Source organism: Marmota monax, unplaced genomic scaffold (genome assembly GCF_021218885.2).
Source record: "Marmota monax isolate L192 unplaced genomic scaffold, Marmota_monax_Labrador192_F-V1.1 WCK01_AAM20220418_F8-fsc00095, whole genome shotgun sequence".
In the NCBI taxonomy this organism is placed as follows: Eukaryota; Metazoa; Chordata; class Mammalia; order Rodentia; family Sciuridae; genus Marmota; species Marmota monax.
Genome location: NW_026695244.1, coordinates 150,403 through 171,559, shown reverse-complemented (window position 1 = coordinate 171,559; position 21,157 = coordinate 150,403).

Genomic DNA, 21,157 nt, shown 5'->3' with positions numbered 1-21,157 from the left:
CTGCCACCCCCCCCCCCAAGCCAGACTCCCAGGCCTATCATTCCCAAATTTCTGGGGAATGTGTAAATCTTGGAGTTACCTGTAAAATCACTCACTTATGATAATTACCTTGTCCACTGTTAATTAGCCCATCAAAAATAGATTAAACAAAGAGGGATGTAATGTTTTAAGAAACCCTATAATTTAGGGGACTTTCCAGCATTTTCTATTATTCAAATAGTGGAAACCATGTCAAGCTAAGGATGTTGAGAATAACCAGATTCAATAGGTGAACTTGAACCACCATTATAAACCATCTTGTGAATCCCAGACTGATGTCATCCCCACATCTTTCCCATTCCCATACCCAACACTTTCCAAGTTTCCTAAGTAGAGGAGCAAGAACCCTAAAAGCACATCCCTTTATTGAGCTAACACCTATTTTCCTTTGAATGTTATCTGCTTTCCTAAATAAATCTCTGGGTCTCTGAATACAGCATGCTGAAATTCTTTTCCATCAAGTATGCCAAGAACCCCACCTGTCCTAAATCAAGTTTCCCCCTCTCTGGGAACTATTTAAACCTCTTCCACTGACAAGAATACCAGATAATCTAGATACCAATATATAGCCTTATTTTACAGATAAGAAAACTGAGGCATAGAGGTCAAATAATTTTCTCAACGTCATAGAGCTATTAAGCAGAAAAGCTCAATTTGAACACAAGCAGCCTAGCTCTATCATTATAAAATACCACCAACCACATATCTTAATTATTAAATCATTTATCAAATATTTAAGTCAAATATTTATCAAACTAGAGACCAGTAGAGATACAGATGTGACCAATCAGACCTATGCCTTCACAAAGCTTATCTTTTGTATTTACCACATTTCTCAATTTCATTATCTTTTTCTACTACCATCTTGATTTAGTCATCTATTATGGGACTTTTGCAATCACTTCCTAACTATGCTATCTTTTTCATTATCTTCCCAAATGCAGCCTAAATTCTTTCTCTTTGATGTTTAAATTTTGGGTTTGTACTCATGACCACTCAGGAATAGCTCTGACAAGTTTTGCATCTATACTTCCCATCACATTGGTAAGTTTTGTTTTGTTTCTGTGCTTGGAATTCAACCCAGGGCTTCAGGCATGCTAAGCACAGCCTCTACCACTGACCTATACTTCCAGCCCCACGTTGATGGCTTTATTGCCATCCATTGTGGGATATGCAGCAAGCAGTTTTGGACTAAAATTTATATTAAAGCTAGCAAGTTATTTTCTTTAAAAATGAAAGCAGATTTAAGGTTCTCCCTAATGTAAGATCACTCAAGTGGGGTGTAATGGCACTCACCTGTAATCCCAGTGACTCCAGAGTCTGAGGCAGAAGGATCACAAATTAAAGGCCAGACTGAGCAATTTAGCAACACCTCGATAAACAACTGAGTGAGACCTGTCTCTAAATAAAATATAAAATAGGGCTGGGAATGTGGCTCAGTGGTCGAGTGTCCCTGAATCCAATCCCTAGTACAACTCCACCCAAATTACTGTACTTGTTATCTATCTACTTAATTTCTATTTCTTGTCATGTCAAGGTTTTGTTGTTGTTGTTGTTGTTTTGGTACCAGGGACTGATCAGGGGCACTTGACCACTTAGTCACATCCCAAACCCATTTTTTAAAATATTTACTTTTTAGTTGTAGTTGTACACAATACCTTTATCTTATTTATTTTTATGTGGTGCTGAGGACTGAACCCAGGGCCTCGCACATGTTAGGTGAGTGCTCTACTGCTGAGGCACAACCCCAGCCCCACCAAGCCCATTTTTGTATTCTATTTAGAGACAGGATCTTACTGAGTTGCTTAGCACCTCACCTTTGCTGAGGCTAGTTTTGCAATCCTTCTGTCTCCGACTCCTGAGCTGCTGAGATTATAGGCTTGTGCCATGGTGCCTGGCTCAGGTCAGCTTTGATAGTGTCTTCTTTAGGAATTTGTTATCTCATTTAAGTTGTCTTATTTGTTGGTAAAAAGTTTTGTTATTATTCTTATTTTTTGGTACCAGGGATTGATACCCAATGTGCTTTACCCCTGAGCTACAGCCCCAGCTGTAGAGCCCTAGCTGTTTATTTTCAGACAGAGTCTCACTTAGTTGCTTAGGGCCTCCTGGCTAGTTTGCTGAGGCCGACCTCTTGAGTCACTGGGATTACAGGCATGCACCACTGCACCCAGCTTTTTTTTTTTTAAGTTGTAGATGGACACATATCTGTTTTTTATTTATTTACTTTTTAAATGTGATGTTGAGGATCTAACCCAGTGCCTCACGCATACAAGGCAGGCGCCCTACCACTGAGCTACAGCTGTTAGAGTCTGTAAACAAGTCAAGATGGCGCCTGGCATTTTGCAGAAAGAGTGGTTTGTGAAGTAACCATTAAGTGTGGAGATTCCTGCTGGGAGCCATTAGCCAAGTAGGTATGACAATTTCCTTGCCAGCGTACCCCATGTTGCAGTGACATTGAATGTAGGTGACCTTGCTCAAGGACCAGGGCGGATTAGGGTGTTCCCGGTTTAGGATAATCAGGTTTAGGGCGTTCCAGGTTTAAGATTATTCCTGCTGGGAATAGGGTGTATCCTGCTGCCTGAGTTCCCCTTGAGTTCTCATGGGATTCAGACAGTATTTTTTGGGGAGATAGAAGCCCAGTGGATGTGGATTTGGGCAGAGAACGTGGATTTCCCCAGAACGTGATTGTAGACGGCTGGTGTGAGTTCGGGAATAAAGAGTTGCTGTTTGAATCTACAAGCTGTGTGGTGGCTCGTGATTGTGTGCCCAGCCAGACTGCGGCATTTGTGCCCAGCCAGACTGCGGCATTTGGTGGCCCGTACTGGAGCGTCTAAAGCTTGGAGGTAAGTGAAATTGCTCGCCCCTGAGGAAGAGCGAAAGAATGGGTGATCAATTCAAAAAACAATGTGTTCTTGTTTTGACTTATTTTGTTTTTATTTCAAGTTGCCTGTTCCTAGAACTTTCTCAGGCAAACTGGGGAAAATGGTTGACTCAAGGTTTGAAGTTGTTCACCTCCAAGCAAGAAAAATTGTTAGAGGAAAGAGGCACCCCAGTAAGACCAAGAACAGTTAGGACATATGTTGATACAATACAAAAATGTAGCCCATGGCTTTTTAAAGATGTGTTATTAAGTATATCAATGGGACCATCATGGTATCCTGTAGAAGGATTTTTCTTCAACAAGAAAGAGATGGCTAGTTCTGTTTACTACATTTGTCTAAGATCTTGGTTTTTACAGACATCTGATTAATTTACAAAGCTAAAGTGTTAAAATATCAACCACTAAATATGAAATCAAGTACTCTTTACTTATTAATTTCCATAAGGTAATATATTTAAACATTATGTGTGTTTTCATAAATTGGTAAATGGAAAAATGTTTAATATTGCTTTGTGTCTGTGTCTTTGCTGAAACAAGGTTACTAAGAGTTAAGATTCTATCATGTGTAATTTATATACAAAGAGTAGAAAAATTTTCAGTTGGGTTTCAATTATAGTATTATAGTGCCGCGTCCGGCCAAGGGAGCCGAGTCCGGCGAGGGACGGCGAGGTTAAAAGACACACAGGACACCAAGGTTCTTCATCCAGGAGTCAATAATAATCTTTATTGCTAACACACCTTTTTTTATACCCCAAGCAGCAGAAGTGGAAAACTACCCAAAAGCAGGAGGGAGGGGGGAGAAATTTAGTTTCAACATCTATTATTGTCAGGTACCGAAACCTCCCTTAACAATAAGTCCATCAGACCAGAAAAGGTCAAGGCATTCCCGTGGGATACATATGTCTCAGACGGACAAGCAGGAACAGAAAAACCGCAAGTTCGCCATGGCCTTGTGAGCTGGCCACACTGGCATGCAGAACAAACTAGTGGAGGTAGGGCTCCAGGGGCCAGGGTGGACCTGCTGCCAACAAGTCCCCCTCTTTTGTTTTTTGCATGCCAGTGGGAATCAAGTAGCCCCTGTCTTAGGTCGTTCACAGCCCTTGCGATGCTTACCCGTCTCTGGGAAGGCCCCGATTCCCTGGCTTAGGTCGCACAGCAAGCGTGAAAGTTGCCCGTCACTGGGTACTACAAGATCAGCTCAAGGTGTTATGACCTATCAAGACATTATTGCGGTAAACGCTTAACCGTCTCCACCTACGGGACCCATGACCATCACCGCCGAATGGCAGATGTGATTGGACCGAGAGATTAGACAGCAAAGATCCTAGTACAGGAAAGCAAGAGGGAGAGGTATGCATAGAGAAAAGATATGGCAGGAGTTCTTCTTTTAAGGAGGACACTCATCTTCGGATAGGTCTGAAGTATATCTCAGAGAGGCAATCATCCATCTTCAAGCGTTGATAGTGAACCTGTATCGGCTTAGAGGCTAAGATATTAATTTGATCCTTAATGAATTGTACTATCTTATTTACAATGCAGGGTCCTATTGCCACTACTAGAAGGAGGCCTAACAATGGCCCCAATAAGGGAAGAAGATAAGGCAAAAATCCATTAAGTCCAGTCCAGAGAGGGTTCTCAAATAATTCCCTCCTTCTTTTTTTTAGGTCTTCTTGGAGTTGTTTAATTTTTGTGCGAACTATGCCAGATTTGTTAGCATAAAAACAGCACCTCTCCCCAAGGGCTAAACAAATTCCCCCTTGATTGGCAGTAAGCAAGTCTAAACCCCGCCTGTTCTGAAGAACTACTTCTGCTAGAGAGTCTATCTGGTCTTGTAAGTCTTTAATGGTTCCCGACAGGGTTTGCACATCATCTATAAGCTGTTGAGATAGGTGGCGGTAAGAATGTATAGCCGTACCCAATCCTGCCATGCCTGTACCCACAGCAGCGGTTATTCCAAGGCCAACAAGGAGTGGTAAGGCCTGAACAGCTCTCTTGTGTCTTCTAACTAAGATGTCTAGGCTAGGAATGGGTAGGGGTTCATCTCCTGAGATAATTGTGATATCAGGAAGCAGTAATGCCAGAACGCAACCACCAGTCCAATTTGCTGGGAGCCTGGGAAAAGCTAAATTTCCACCACACATAAAAACTGTACCATTAGGGGGACAAATGGGCAGAGTAGGTGAGGAGTAATTCTTTACTAATGAGCAGTTTCCAAAGGAAGAGACTCCAACATCAACATCATAGGTATTATTTTGCATCATGCCCAGAAGGCATGACATAAAACCACCTAGAGGCTGCACCTTAAAGGGTAGCCCAGATTGACATGTGTTGTCATCATCAATGGTATAATTGATGGGAACCGCCAATGGCATGACTGCACCTGCCGTCATGCAGAGCCAGCAATCACCAGCAAGGGTAGGGTTGGAACTGTTAAGTAAAGAAAAGGTAGTTTCTAGGATATCTAATGTATTGGCATCTAAATCAGGAAACTGGGATTTGGGCAATATCAAGGGGTGGTATGTAGGCTTAGGGATCTCTGGCTTTAAAAGCTTAATCACCTGAAGGTGTTTGATAGCATCAGTGGGTCCCCCTCCATCAGAGACTCCGATGGGGGCCTGCATGGGCCAGCAGGAAGGTTTACCCACGACGCCCTCACATCCCGCCTCCGTTAACCGAGTCGTGATGCCTTCCCCTCCCCGGTCACCAAGAAAAGGAATATAATTATAAGTGGTCCCCCATTCTCCACGGGTGTTAGTTAGGATGGCCTCAAAATACTGTTTTCCTTGATTATTAACACAAATTGAGGCTGATGTATAACAAGAGATGTGCATTGCCGGGGTGTAACGACAAGTGGCGGGACAGCTTCCAAGAGTCTCGGTCGGATTAGGGACAACAAGTCCGGGCTTATTAACACATACCCATTTTGGTTGCTTAAATCCTCCGATGTTTTCATTGAGTTCAGCCGCCATGTAGGCTACTTTAGTCCCACAATCAATGCTCTGGATATAACCAGAGGGGGCCGAGTGCCGGGGCCCTCCCTTACACTCACAAGGGGCTCCAAAAAGATATTCATGAATATTCCCAGGTGGGGGGTCAAGCCCTCCTTCAGCAAACCTGTCCAGAAGGAATGCCACAAGCGGGGTCCAGCTCATGAGGTGTGTCTCGGCACTCACTTGAAGGGGTGAGAACAACAGCGGCAGGATCAGCCATCTTGGGAACTTCATTTTGTCTTGAATTTTCATTCACCGGTCTGGTACAGCGCTCCGGGATCCAAATGGGCTTCTCAGTTCCTGGGGGAAAAACACATACAGCTCCCCTCACTCTAGCTAAGAGTGGAGCCGGGGGTTGCCACTTTCCGGTGGATAAATCTTTCCACCTTATTTGAGCATCTTGTACAGTGGGAGGGGAAAAGTGGCGTTGTGCAGCCGTGCGCCCTCCAGTGTCAGTGAGTAAAAAATTTAAAGTAAATAAGGTTATGCTTAGAAGTGCTTGTGGTCCCTGACAATTCCGGTATATCTCCCCCTCTTTTGTTTTTTGTAAATAAGTTTTTAAATGTTGATGGGCTCGTTCCACGATAGCTTGTCCCTGTGGATTATAAGGGATTCCAGTCTTATGATTAATTTCCCATTGGGTGCAAAACCGTTGAACCGCCTGGCTTACATATGCGGGACCATTATCGGTTTTGAGGCATCGTGGGGTGCCCATGGAGGAAAAGGCTTTTAGAAGATGACTGATTACGTCCTTAGCCTTCTCTCCAGTATGTAAGGTGGCAAAAATGAAGCCAGAATATGTGTCAGTGGAAACATGTATAAAGGAGAGCTTACCAAAGCTAGGGAAGTGTGTAACATCAGTTTGCCAGACATCATTAGGTTGTAGTCCTCTTGGATTAACCCCAAGGGAAGGAGAATGAATAAATGGTGCACAGGTTGGACATAATGAGACAATCTGTAAAGCTTGGTCTCGTGAACATCCTGTGTGGAAGCGTAAAGACTGTGCATTTAAATGAAATTTGTTATGGAATTGTAAGGCCTTATCATATTTGGTCGTCACACAGGAAAGGCCAACAGCATGAGTAGCAGCGTCTGCTTTTGCGTTGCCCTCTGACAAAGGTCCAGGGAGCCCTGAATGGCTTCGGATGTGGCCAATGTATAAAGGATCTCGTCTAGCCCAAATGAGAAGCTGAACTACCTGTAGTTGTTCTGTGATGGTGGATTGCTTTCCAATATATGATGTTGTTTCTATGACTAGAGCCAGATTGGCTACATACAAGCTGTCAGTATATACATTAAGAGGAATAGAACTATAGACTTTGAGAGCTATGATTAAAGCTTCAACATTTGCCTTTTGGGCCGACTGACCTGACACAGGTTGTCGGAGAATTTGAGATCCATCAAAAATGACGGCAAATCCATTTTTGGCCCCATCTGTATATACAGTTTGGGCCTTTGGAATAGGTTCCCTTTTCATAATCTTTGGGAAGATAATGGAACACCTTTTAAAGCCCTCCAAAAGTCTATGTTTAGGGAAGTGATTATCAATCTGACCCTTGAAGCTGCACAGGAAGACACCAAAGGTCATGTTCTTGTTGTAACTTGTGTATCATATCTTGAGTGTAAGGTTGAATAAGTATGTCAAAGGTTTTTCCAAACAATGCATCACCCAAATATTTAGCCTTCCAAATTAAGTTAATAACTAGCTCATAAAAGGGAGTCAGTACCCGGGGGTTAGAAGCCGGCAAGTGGACCCAATAAATGGGACCCGTTTGCCAGAACACTCCTGTGGGAGTAATTTTAGAAGGTAGAACTATAAATGACAAGGGCAGAGAATAATCTATCTGCGTAATCTGCATGTCCTGCAGAGCCTCTCCTATTAGCCTCAGTGCTCGTAAGGCTTCTGGTGTAGGTACTCTACACGACGTAGGAGAAGGATCTCCTCACAAGAGGTCATACAGGGGTTTGAGCTCTCCAGTTGGAATATGAAAGGACGGGCGCAGCCACTGTATTTCTCCGAGGAATGTCTGCCACTGATGTAAAGTTTTGAGCTGATTTATCCGAAACTGGGGTCTCTGGGGAAAGATTCCTATGTTATTAATGATGTATCCCAAGTAATTGTAAGGGTGTTGAAACTGCACCTTTTCGGGTGCTATGACCAGCCCTGCCCCTTTTAGAAGGGATTGGAGGACTTCATAAGATTGAAGAAGCCTTTCTTTCTTGGGCCCTGCCAGTAAGATGTCATCCATATAATGAATGAGGTAGAGCTGTGGGAACTGCTGTCGAAAGGGTCGCAAAACCTCAGCTACAAAATATTGGCACATTGTAGGACTATTAGTCATCCCTTGAGGTAGGACGGTCCATTCATACCGTTGGTAAGGTTCCCTAAAGTTTGTGGAAGGCAAGGAAAAAGCGAAACGCTTTCGGTCTCATGGGTCTAAGGGGATAGAGAAGAAACAATCTTTTAAATCTATGACAATAAGATGCCAATCCTTTGGGATCGCAGTAGGAAAGGGTAGCCCTGGTTGTAAGGGTCCCATGGGTTGCATGGTTTTATTAATAGCCCGTAGGTCCTGAAGAAGTCTCCACTTCCCAGACCCCTTTTGTATAACAAAAATAGGGGTATTTCAAGGGGAGGTAGAGGGCACCACATGTCCTAACTTAAGCTGGTCTTGAACTAATAGGGAAGCGGCCTGTAATTTGTCCTTAGTTAGGGGCCACTGTTCTACCCACACAGGGTCATCTGATAACCAAGTAATGGACAGTGGAGGTGGCCGCACTTCAGTGGCCCCTAGGATAAATTTCCCAGTCCTCTCCGGTCTCTTCCCAGCCGGGTAACCTGTTCTGCTGGATCCACGGGTGATATTTTGCCCTCATGTCTCTTTCCTAGTCCCCTTCCAGGGATCCATCCCATGTCTAGCATTGCATCATTAACAAAGTCATTATTTCCTTTCAAAGTCTGGGTAGTGAGAATAGCCCCCATTTGATGAAGCAAGTCCCTCCCCCAAAGGTTCGTGGGGAGTCCAGTCACTACATAGGGCTGGAAATGGCCACTATGTCCTTCGCCATCTCTCCATTTTAAAAAGGAGGCACTTCTTTTTGGTCGGGTCTGTCCTATCCCCTGTAATATGGCCGAGGGACTCTGGAGGGGCCAGGCAGGTGGCCATTGTTTTTCAGAAATGACAGAGACATCCGCCCCCGTATCTAGTATTCCCTTGAAAGCCTTGTCCTGTATCTCAATGGTCAGGTTGGGACGCGAATCCAAATGAGCTACCCAAAAGGTCTGGGGAGTTCCAGTGGAGCCAAAGCTGCCGTCGCCCCGGGACCCACGGAGGGTGTGCCCAGGAATGGAAGCTAAGGGTAGCAGCAGCAATTGAGCTATACGCTCCCCGGGGGGAAGAATAACAATTCCTTGGGTAGCTTCTACTACTATCTTTATCTCTCCCTGATAATCAGCATCAACAACCCCCGTAAGAATCTTCAAGCCCCACTGAGTTGCGCTACCTCGTCCCAACACTAGTCCCACCGTCCTCTCTGGCAGGGGTCCAAAAACCCCAGTAGGCAGCGTCTGAGGTCCCATTTGGGGAGTTAATACCGCTCGGGAGGTGGAACTGAGGTCCAGTCCTGCGCTTCCTGGTGTTCCCCTGGGGAGTTCCCAGATAGAAAGGGGTTGGTCAGTGGGAGGCGGCGGAGACGCCCACTCCCTGGGGCACTGTTCTGTCCCTGCACTGCCCCGTACACTTTGGCTTCCGGGGCCCGGGGCGGGCCCCTGCTCCCGTTTCCCGACGGTATTGGGTTACCCTGGATGTCAAATTTTGACCTGCACTCACTGCTCCAATGATTTCCTTTATGACATCGAGGACAAATTCTAGGCATCCCTCTGCCAGCACCCTCGCTCCTTTCCAGGCAGTTTCTCCTTATATGTCCCTCTTTCCCACACTTAAAACACCCCTTAGAGCGGGTTCCCCTGTTATCAGATTTTTGCATTCCAGTCTTAAGGGCAGCAGCCAAAACCTGACCAGTAATATGAGGCCCATCTATATCTTTGCATGCTCGAATCATGTCATCTATACTTTTGGCCCGGGAGGACTTAATAGCATTTTGGCAGTAAGTGTTAGCGTTTTCATATGCCAGTTGTCTAATAAGTGGCATAGCCTGTTCCAGATTAGGGAATATTTTTCCAGCAGCCTGCATTAGGCGGGCTATAAAGTCTGAATAAGGTTCAGAGGGCCCTTGAGAGATCTTGGAAATTTTTGCTTCAGTCTTAGAAACGGGCAGGGCTTTCCAGGCATGGACTGCAGCTGAGGCTATTTGAGCATAAACACCTGGGTCATAATTAATTTGTTGGCCTATGGTGGCATACTGCCCAGTTCCTGTCAACATTTCAGCATTTCGCCGTTGATGGCCCGCATTTAGGTTAATCTGAGCCAGCTCGCGGCACCTTTCATGATATTCACTTTTTCACAATAAGAAATCCCCTCCAGATAACACAGCCCTGCAAAGTTGCTGCCAATCATTGGGTATTAGTTGACTGGCTGAGAAGGACTCGAAGAGGGTCAATGTGAAAGGGGCATGAGGTCCATAATTAATAACCGCCTCCTTAAGCTGTTTTATGTCCTTGAAGGCTAGGGGGACATGGGCTCTGGCCGGCTGTCCATCAGCATTGGCGTTTTCAATCATTGGAAAAACCTGAGCCGCTCTAGAACCCCAGTGGACCCCCGCCCGTCTAGTAGGGGCGTCTTCATTCCAATCAGGATTATAGGGAGGAGGTGCGGCAATTGAGGGGGCCCTAGGCACCCTCACATTTGCCCTTTTAAGGCGATGTTCTAATTCCTCTATCTCCCTTTCTAATCCCTCCTCTTCCTCAGAGAGAGAACTGAGGTCCTCAGGATCCTTTTTGGGCTTAGAAATCTGGAGGCGTTTCCTACCCTCCGAGCCCGAGTCCTCAAGGGGACCCTCATCCTTTAAGGATTTTGCCATTTGCTCCTCCTGCACCTGATTAAGGGCCTGTTCACATTCAGCAAGCTGATCCTTGATTTTTACTTTATCTGTTAATAAAGCATCCTTTACCAACCTCCATAAGGAAAAGGTGGCAACTGGGACACTGTCCGAACCCCGGTCCCTCAATAATTTCTGAAGGTCATGCCTCACCAGGTCCCAGTCACTATTATTAAGAAATCCTCCTGTCAGAAACCAAGGACAAGCCTGGGCAATAATTTCAACGAATTTGGTTGCAGTCTTAGTTTTTATTTCTGTTCCTTGTGTATTTAACAGCTCTTTCAGTTCGTTGGCCAGACGAACCTTCGCTGTTGAGTTACCCATGGTACGTACCCTGTCTCTTTAAAATATCTTTAAACCAATCCTCCCCCTTCTTTCTTAGAAGGTGAGCCCCGTCCGCTTACCCCTGCTTTCCGGATCTCGGTGGGAACCTCCAATTGCCGCGTCCGGCCAAGGGAGCCGAGTCCGGCGAGGGACGGCGAGGTTAAAAGACACACAGGACACCAAGGTTCTTCATCCAGGAGTCAATAATAATCTTTATTGCTAACACACCTTTTTTTATACCCCAAGCAGCAGAAGTGGAAAACTACCCAAAAGCAGGAGGGAGGGGGGAGAAATTTAGTTTCAACATCTATTATTGTCAGGTACCGAAACCTCCCTTAACAATAAGTCCATCAGACCAGAAAAGGTCAAGGCATTCCCGTGGGATACATATGTCTCAGACGGACAAGCAGGAACAGAAAAACCGCAAGTTCGCCATGGCCTTGTGAGCTGGCCACACTGGCATGCAGAACAAACTAGTGGAGGTAGGGCTCCAGGGGCCAGGGTGGACCTGCTGCCAACATTATAGTATCATAAAAAACATGAAAGTCTTTCATCTTATTAAAGTGGAGTAATTTGTCTAAATCAGAAATTTTATAAGAGTTGTTTCAAAATGTGAATTTATAAAAAGGGTTAACGGTTAAAAAAGAGATAGAAAAAGATTCAAGATGTGGAAATATATTTTAATATAAAAGGTTAAAGGAGAAAGAAATGTTTCTAGATGAGATAATCTCTGTGTGGTAAAGTAAAAAGTTGTAAAATGTCATTTAAAAAGATTTTGAGGAAACTAGACTTACTTTAAAAGCTTGAGAAAGGAAGAAAGAAGAAAAAGGTATTTGTACATGGCAGATTGAGACAAAGCTTCTCAATGGAGTTAAAAAAAAAAAAAGCCTTTGGTTGAAGGGCAGCCATGTAAACTAACATTGAAGCGATTTAAACAAAATCTAAGCCTCATTTAAAAGAGTGAAGCTGTAGATGGTGAAAAGTACATTTAAAAGTACAGTATAGATGATAATTGGAAGGCTTTAAAAGGTTAAATTGAAGGTGGTTAAAATGCCTTCATGACGGAGGAAAGATTGCGTCATTTGAAGCCTAGTTAATCGTAAAGGCATTACTTAAAAAAAAATGGGAAGATAATAGGATAAAAGATATTTAGATGAAGAAGATTAAAAATTTAAAGTGAAAAACTTTAAAGACTGAAGTATAGAAAGTTAAAAAGAGAAAAGATAAAGAAGATGTAGAAAGATAAAAAAGATGTAGGAAGACAATAATTTTAAACCCACAAAATAGAAAACAAAAAAAACTAGGAGGAAAATAAGCAACTAAGGGTAAATATATAAACCTTAGAAAAAAACTAGAAGATAGAAATAAGATAAAAAATGGTTGAAAATGTCAAGTAAGGTATTTCAGATAGAAAATGCAAAAAGCTAAGACAACTATTAGATACAGACATATACTTATTAAAGCAAAAAGAGGGAATTGGAAGGGGGTATATATCCCCCAAAGATAAACTTAAAATAACGCTTTTTACTCTAAACTTTTTAAATTTGGATTCATCAGGACTTAGTGCTGAGGAAAGGCATATGTATCCAAAAAATGTATATAAGCCTAAGGTACTTTGGAAAGATATTCTAACAGGACAATGGAAAGGTCCTGACCCAGTGATTGTCTGGAGTCGGGGTTTTGTTTGTGTGTTTCCACAGGGAGAACAGCAGCCGATTTGGATTCCAGAGAGATTAACTAAAACAATTTCTACAGATCGAAAAGAAGATGATTTGACTCAAATCCATAACAGCTGATATCCAGAACTCCAGCTTGGCCATTCTTACATCTGCGACAGTGATTAACCAGTGATGCAATTTTTATTTCCTTGCCAGTGCACCCCATGTTAATTGTGGTAGTGCTGGCATATCTTTGCTGATGGTGTCACCAATGATGCAATTTTTCCCAAGGAGCCATCAATTGGCTTGGTGTCGTGGCATTTCTGTATCCTCCTCCCTTCTGCTAGTGATGGTCTAAAATTTGGGGGCCAATGGCTATATGCTGGACCGGTAGTCAGTGACGGGTATGATCCAAATGATCCAATTGCAGTGGTATCAACCTAAGACAGGAGGCTGACGCCTAAAGGTCAGTTTTCCGATGACGGGTAAGAACCATATGTTGAATTGGACAACCTACCAGGCACGGTCCTTAAGCCACATTGCTTGTTGTTTAATTAATCAGAAGGGGGGAGATGCTGGGAGCCATTAGCCAAGTAGGTATGACAGTTTCCTTGCCAGCGTACCCCATGTTGCAGTGACATTGAATGTAGGTGACCTTGCTCAAGGACCAGGGCGGATTAGGGTGTTCCCGGTTTAGGATAATCGGGTTTAGGGCGTTCCAGGTTTAAGATTATTCCTGCTGGGAATAGGGCGTATCCTGCTGCCTGAGTTCCCCTTGAGTTCTCACGGGATTCAGACAGTATTTTTTGGGGAGATAGAAGCCCAGTGGATGTGGATTTGGGCAGAGAACGTGGATTTCCCCAGAACGTGATTGTAGACGGCTGGTGTGAGTTCGGGAATAAAGAGTTGCTGTTTGAATCTACAAGATGTGTGGTGGCTCATGATTGTGTGCCCAGCCAGACTGCGGCAGATTCCTTATTGGTTGACTGCTGTATCTAGTTTATGTTAATTAGGATAAGCTGTGTGGAATGTATATTTACCCCTCCTATCCTACAATAAATGGCTCCCACTCCTGCTGTATCAATGTACACAAGCTGCTCGTCACCCCGCCCTTTATTTTGCTGCAGCTGGACTAGGGCATACAGCCCCTGCCCTGCTTTGGTGTTTTCAAAGAAACAAAATCTTTGGTTTTATTGTTTCTTTTTTCCCCCCTGTATTGTTTTTATTTCATTTTTTTGTTACTATGATATATGTCATTTTCTTCTAGACAAGAATACCACAGATACCCTGTTCTTACCTTAAGTTTAGCAGTTTTTTATGAATAAACACTTCTCAATTTGTTGTTTGCCTTTAGTGATTTCTAGAGTTTTAAAATGGTGGTTTGGGATACTTTTGCCAGTTTTATAGCTGAGAGAGTATTTGCTGACCTGTCCCTCCGCCATTTGTTGAGAGTCTCCCCTAGCACTTTTGGATTAAATTTTTTGAACTAAGACGAAAGGTGCAACCTGAACTTGATACTGCTTTTAACTTTGGTGGTAGAAATGGATACATAACTGTTGCTTTTTCAATAGCAATAACCGAAGATCTTTATTCCAACAACTAGGAGGCTGCCAATGGTCTGTTTCAAAAAGCACATTGTTTCCTTTGGGAAATGAGCTGGGGAAAGTATACTCCTATGCTTTTGTTCTTGTAGAAGATTGTATAACACCTAATAAACCTAGCTTAAATACTGTATCATTTATCTGTATGCCTATATCAATAATTCTCTCTATATATGTATGTACACATGTGTGAATTTTTTTTATTTTTTTATTTTTATTTTTGTCTTTTACAGTTCTGGATTGAATACAGGGCCTTTCACATTCTAGGCAAGTGCTCTATGAACTGAGATACAACCCCAGCCCATATGTAATTTAATATTTTCATAGGATCCACAAATTTTTATAATAAAGAAGCTTTGAGCTGGGTGCAGTGGCACATGTTTGTAATTCCAGCAACTTGGTTGGCTGAGGCAGGAGGTTCACAAGGCCATCCTCAGCAACTTAGTGAGACCCAGTCTCAAAAAAAAAAAAAAGAAAAGAAAAAGGCCTGGGGATGTAACTCAATGGTAGAGTGCTCCTGGGTTTAAACCTCACTATTAAAAAGAAAACAAGGAAAAACAACAAAAACAAAAAACTTTGAGATGTCATGTTATAGTTTGGATGTGAGGTGTCTTCCAAAATCTCATGTGTGAATCAATGCAAGGAGGTTTAGAGGAGAAATGATTGGAGTCTTAAACCAATTAGTGAATTAATCTCCTGATGGGATTAACTGAGTGGTAATTGAAGGAAGATAGAGTATGGCCAGAGGAGGTGGATCATTGGGGGAGTGGCTTTGGGGTATATATGTTGTACCTGGTAAGTGGAGTCAGTCCCCTCCTGGCCCTCACTCTACTTTTTGAACTGCTTCCCTCTACCGTACTTCTGCCGTGTTGTTCTGCCTCACATTGAGCCTGGAAGAATGGGGCTGGCTATCTATGGAAACCATGAGTCACTGAATAAATTTTTCCTCCTCTACAGTTGTTCTGGTTGGGTCTTTCAGTCACAGCAACAAAAAAAAAAAAGCTAACTAAAACATGTCATGAGCTTTCCAATGATTTCATTTTAAATGAAAAAAAAAGTATTAAATATCATTTAATTATTTGCTCATATATACCATTTCACTTGCTACATAAGATATTTTAATTATAGTTATGCTATAAGGATTAATAATATTTGACACAATCAATATAACATTAAAATAAACATTGTTTTATTACCTGAATATTTTAGCAAAATTTGGTAAATAAGTACCCTCTTTTATTTCGGCTGAAATCATTGGGATGGTTAGGAATTCAAGAAATCTGGTGCACAGTTCATTTTCTGTCCAGCCTCCTCCACCAGCTGGCATGAAGTGAGCACGTTGCTCCACTATGCACTCCCCATAAAGATATATTCCTTATCACTGGCCCAAAAGCAATAGGGATAGCCAACCACCGACTGAAGCTTTCAAAAACCAAGAGCTAAAATAAACATGTTTCTTATTAACTTGATTTACCTCCCATGTTTGTTATGATAGCAGAAAGCTAACTCACAGCATCAGTAGTAGTACTGCAACTACTTGGAGTACATGACCACTGCTACTACTAGTACTACCAATAGAATGGTCAGAGTAGACCTTACGTCTATAGAGGAAGTAGCCACTTGCAATATATTTTCACATGTATTGCATAATTTTTCACAGCAATTTTGTAAGTAAGCAGCACTGCCTTATTTCCATTCTTTCTGATGAACCCAGCCTAATTCCATCTTAAGATTGGGAGCCATCTCATCACAAAGTCATGAAAAGTTCATTTCTGTTTTACTTTCAAATACTGAGATTTCGAAACTTGTTTGGAATTCCTGCCCATGCTCTTAACTCATCCATGCCTGGCTCTCCTTGACCAGATAACAACCCTTCCTAAAACCTTAGTGGTGCATCATAAATCCTGGCTCTCCATGACCAGAAAACAACCCTCTCTGAAACCTCAGTAGTTCCTCATAAATTCTGGTGTTGGGATCTGAATTTACTCCCTACCTCGAAATATCAAGCCAGGTAGATCATTAATCTGCTAACTGCCCTTGTATTACGTTTGCCAGAACCCTGTTTGCTGTAAGTTCCTAAGACAATCCTGTTTGCAACTTTTTGTGCTATATAAATCTTTTCTTCCCTGAAAGCTGGGCTGTTTTGTGGCCCATATTTTAGGTGAGACAGCCGCTGGCCAGCTCTCTTTGTGTATACAATATAAGTGTGCTTTAATTTGATTTAAAATTGGAGTTGGTGGTCTTTGCGTTGTAGTTCAATATTTCTTTTATTCTTCGTGTGTGTGTGTGTGTGTGTGTGTTGGGGTACTGGGGATTGAACTCAGTGTCACTCTACCACTAAGTTACATCCCCAGCCCTCTTTCTTTTTCTTTTCTTTTCTTTTTTTTTTTTTTTTGAGACAGGATCTCACTAAATTGCTGAGACTGGTGTTGTACTTGTGATCCTCAGCCTTCTGAGTTTCTGGGATTACAGGCATGCACCACTGTGCCCAGTTAGGGTTGCCTTGTTTTCAATATAAACTAACTACAATATAATTGATAATTACTCTTTCAAAAGAAGATCATGAACTACCATTAAGTAAATTTAATGCCAATTTATGTGATGAGAAAAAGTAGAACACTTTTTTCTTATGGTGCATTTTGCATCCTACTCTTACAGGGCAGTATTAAAACTGTCTTGGAGTAATTCCCAGATCTTTCTGTGACAAAATTAATTTTCACATGAGAAGTAGTTCCTTATTTCAGAACCTGACCAATGCAGAAGGATTTAGTATCAGAGGACATTATGTAATAAACTTACCCACAACAAACTCTCAGCACGAGTTAAGTGCTAAAGTAAAATTCTCCATTATTTTTCTAAACCTATTATTTTGAGTTCAACTTTTTTTTTTTTCAGGGAGTGGTAACCAGGGATTGAACTCAGGGGCACTCAATCACTGAGCCACATCCCCAGTTCAATTTTTTATTTTACTTAGATACAGGGTCTCACTGAGTTGCTTAGCCCCTTGCTTTTGCTGAGGCTGGCTTTGAACTCGTGATCCTCCTGCCAAAGCCTCCTAAGCTGCTGGGATTACAGGTGTGTACCACTGTACCCAGCTACGTTTTTCTTTTTAAAGGACACCTAATTATTGTATTTATGGGGGTACAGTGTGATAATTCATACACATAATCAACTCACATTTTTATTACATAAATTCCATGAAGACGTTTTAAAATGCAGTTTAAAAGGGTTATGAAATACATGAAGAACATTGGAGTTTTATGACTTCAGGAAACTGACACTTATTTAGAAAGAACAATATAAAAAACAGATTTAATTGCCTTTGAGAAATGCATTTGGTGAGATATTATTAGGCAGATCTTTGCTTTTCCTGGGTGAAGAAGAAACAATGAAATATTGTAGGACTGCCACTATTTTGTTGTTGTTGTTGTTTTGGTACTGGGGATTGAACCCATTGGGTGCTTAACTACTGATCCACATCCCCAGCCCTTTTTATATATATATTTTTATTTTGAGACAGGTTTTCACTAAGTTGCTTAGAGCCCCGCAAAGTTCCTGAGGCTGGCTTTGAACTCGCAATCCTTCTGCCTCAGCCTCTTGAGCTGCTGAGATTATAGGTACACCACCATACCTGGCTGCCTCTTTTCTTTAGTCAACAAATTTCTGCTTTGTGTTTAGTATGCTGTAATGGGGTTACAAAGAAAAGAAATCATGGTGCTTCTGATGTGCACCATCTAGTGAGGTACATAGCACACCACCATCCTGAATGTGTTGACATAGAGGTGTGTAAAAAAAATGTCATTAGATTGCAAAAGAGGAAATGATCAGCTCCACAGAGTTGAGGAGGAAGGGGTTCCCTAAGGATCCTGAAATAGGAGATTTTCAAGATGGGTCTTGGAAGAAGAAAAGAGGTTGGTCAGATGGAGGAATAAGGGAGGGCATGTGGAAATACCTAAAATTGACCATAGCTGTCAAATTCTAAGAACAGGGAACAACTTGGTATATCCAGTGCTGGGTATGTGTGTATCTGTGCATGTGTATTTTGCGGAAGGGGTGGTAGAAAGCAAGCTGGGATTAGCTTGAAAAGACTAGGAGACCATGCTGATTATTTGTTTTTGTGGTATTGGGGATTTAACCCAAGATAATTCTGCCTCTGAGCTACATTCCCAGCACCTCCCTATCCTTTTTTATTATTGAGACAGGGTCTTGCCAAATTGCTGAGGTTTGCCTTGAGCTTGAGATCCTCCTGCCTTATCCTCCTGAGTAGCTGGGATTATAGGCATATGCCACTGTGCCTGGAAGGAGTTTGGTCCTAATCGTGTTCTGTTTTCTGGGTTGTAATTTACCTTAAAATACTTGAGAAATTTAGTATAAATTAAATGACATATTTAGACATAAATTTCATCTACACTCTAAGTATAGTCAATAAACCTCCTTGATGTAAGTAATTTTTCATTTGGAGAATTCATATCATGAATCTATACTTCAACCTTGGTCACCTAAGCACTTTAAATAATCATCAACAATTCCACTTCTCTTCTGGGACTCTCCTCCAGAGGATGCTGTCACTTGCCAACCTAGAGACCCTATAATTCTACCATCAGACTTCTTTATCCACTCATGCAGGTCTCTTGGTCTACTTCTCACTAGTGGAGGTTGCTGGTGTTTATGAAAAGAATTGTTGGTTGCTATGAATGTCAGTTAGTACCCACTAGCTAGATGTGGATATAGAACTTGAAATGGGCCTGGGATAACCAGGAGGGTGAAATTTTTATTTAATTAAAATTAGACACGTATGGCAGCACATGCCTATAATCCCAGCAACTCAGGAAACTGAGGCAGGAGAATTGAAAGGTCGAGGTCAGCCTCAGCAAGGTCCCAAGCAACTTAGTGAGACTCTGTCTCAAAATAAAAAATAAAAAGGACTGGGGATGTGGCTCAGTGGTTAAGTGCCCCTGGGTTTCATCCCTGGTACTCCCCTCCCTGCAAAATTTAAATTTAAATAGCTACATGTGACTAGTGGCTACCACATAGATACACTGTAATGGGCTTATTAGACAGTGCTAAAATATGACATTGAAAAATAGTACATCTTTTTGCCTTATTTCCAAGATTCAGAATTTTTTTTCTTAACATGTTGAAGTAAAATAAATGGTATCTTCAGCAAATTTAAATTCAATAACAATGTGAAGTCTGGTTTATTTGTCAGAGTAATCACTTATTTTTATCTTCCTTAGATCTCCTGGCTCATGGGTATTTAAGTTATATCAACACTGTCTGTTGCAAAGGGTCACGTTCATTGTCCTTACTTAATCAAACATATGTAAGTTCAGTTTGAGGTAGATCCTGTGGTAAGTGAGTAGAATATAGTCCCTGCCATCAGTCACTGGGTTTCTTATCTAAGAAGTGGGGGATACACATGTAGGAAAATCGATGATGCACTAGGAGAGCCAGGTATCATAGGGGTATAAAAGAGAGTTACTTCCACTCAAAGACTATCTGTTAGCCTCAGCAAGAATGTCTAATAGTGTCCTCCAAAAATCGTATCTATCTGTATCTCAGAAAATGACTGTTTTAGTCAACTTTCTGTCACTGTGACCAAAATACATGACAAGAACAACTTAAGGGAGGAAAAGTTTATTCTGGCTCATGGTCTCGGAGGTTTAGGGGGAGGGGAAGGGGGAGAGGTAGAGGGAGAAGGAGAAGGAGAGGGAGAAGGAGTTCTGCCAGGGACAAAATATAAACCCCAAAGGAATACCCTCACTGACCTGCCCCCTCTAGCCATACCCTACCTGCCTATAGTTACCACCCAGTTAATTCATCAGTGGATCAACCCACTGATTAGGTTACAAATATCATAATCTAATCATCTCACCTCTGAACTTTTTGGAATTGTCTCACACACAAGGTTTGGGGGACACTTCATATTTAAACCATAATAGATCTTATTTGGAAGTATAGTCTTTGCAGGTGAAATTAGTTAAGGTGAAATCCTACTGGATTAGGGTGGGCCCTAAATCCTATGACTGGTGTTTTTATAGAGAGGAGAGGGAGAATTGGATGCATACAGGGAAGAAGGCCATGGGGTGATGAGGCAGAGGCTGGAATGATGTGACCACAAGCTAAAGAATGCCTGGAGTCACTGGAAGGGGCAAGGAAGGACCCTTTCTGAGAACTGATGGCCCTACTGACAACTGATGTGGGACTTCTAGCTTCTAGAACTGTGATGAATGAAGGCTCCAGCCTCCCAGCTTATGGTCATTTGCTCCAGCTGCCAGCTGTAGGAAGTGAATACAAACTCCCAGAATTGAGGGTAGAGCTGAAGAACCAGACCTTGAGATGTACAGGAACAAGGCACCTCCCAGGATCTCAGCAGCAAGAACTTATGGATTCCATGGCTTGGCCATCCAGGTGATGTGCTGCAGTGGACATTTAACCTTTCTCAAGAGCCTAATGCTCTGGAGTTATCATGTTCCCTTCCCAGCAGCCCAACTGGAATACATGGCATGAAGGATGGATGATTTCCTTAAGAAAAATAAAGAAAAGATAGAAAATAACCCATGTGTTATGGTTTGGATGTGAGGTGTCCCCCAAAAGTTTACATGTGAGACAATGCAAGAAGGTTCAGAGGAGAAATGAGTGGGTTGTAAGAGTCTTAACAAAATC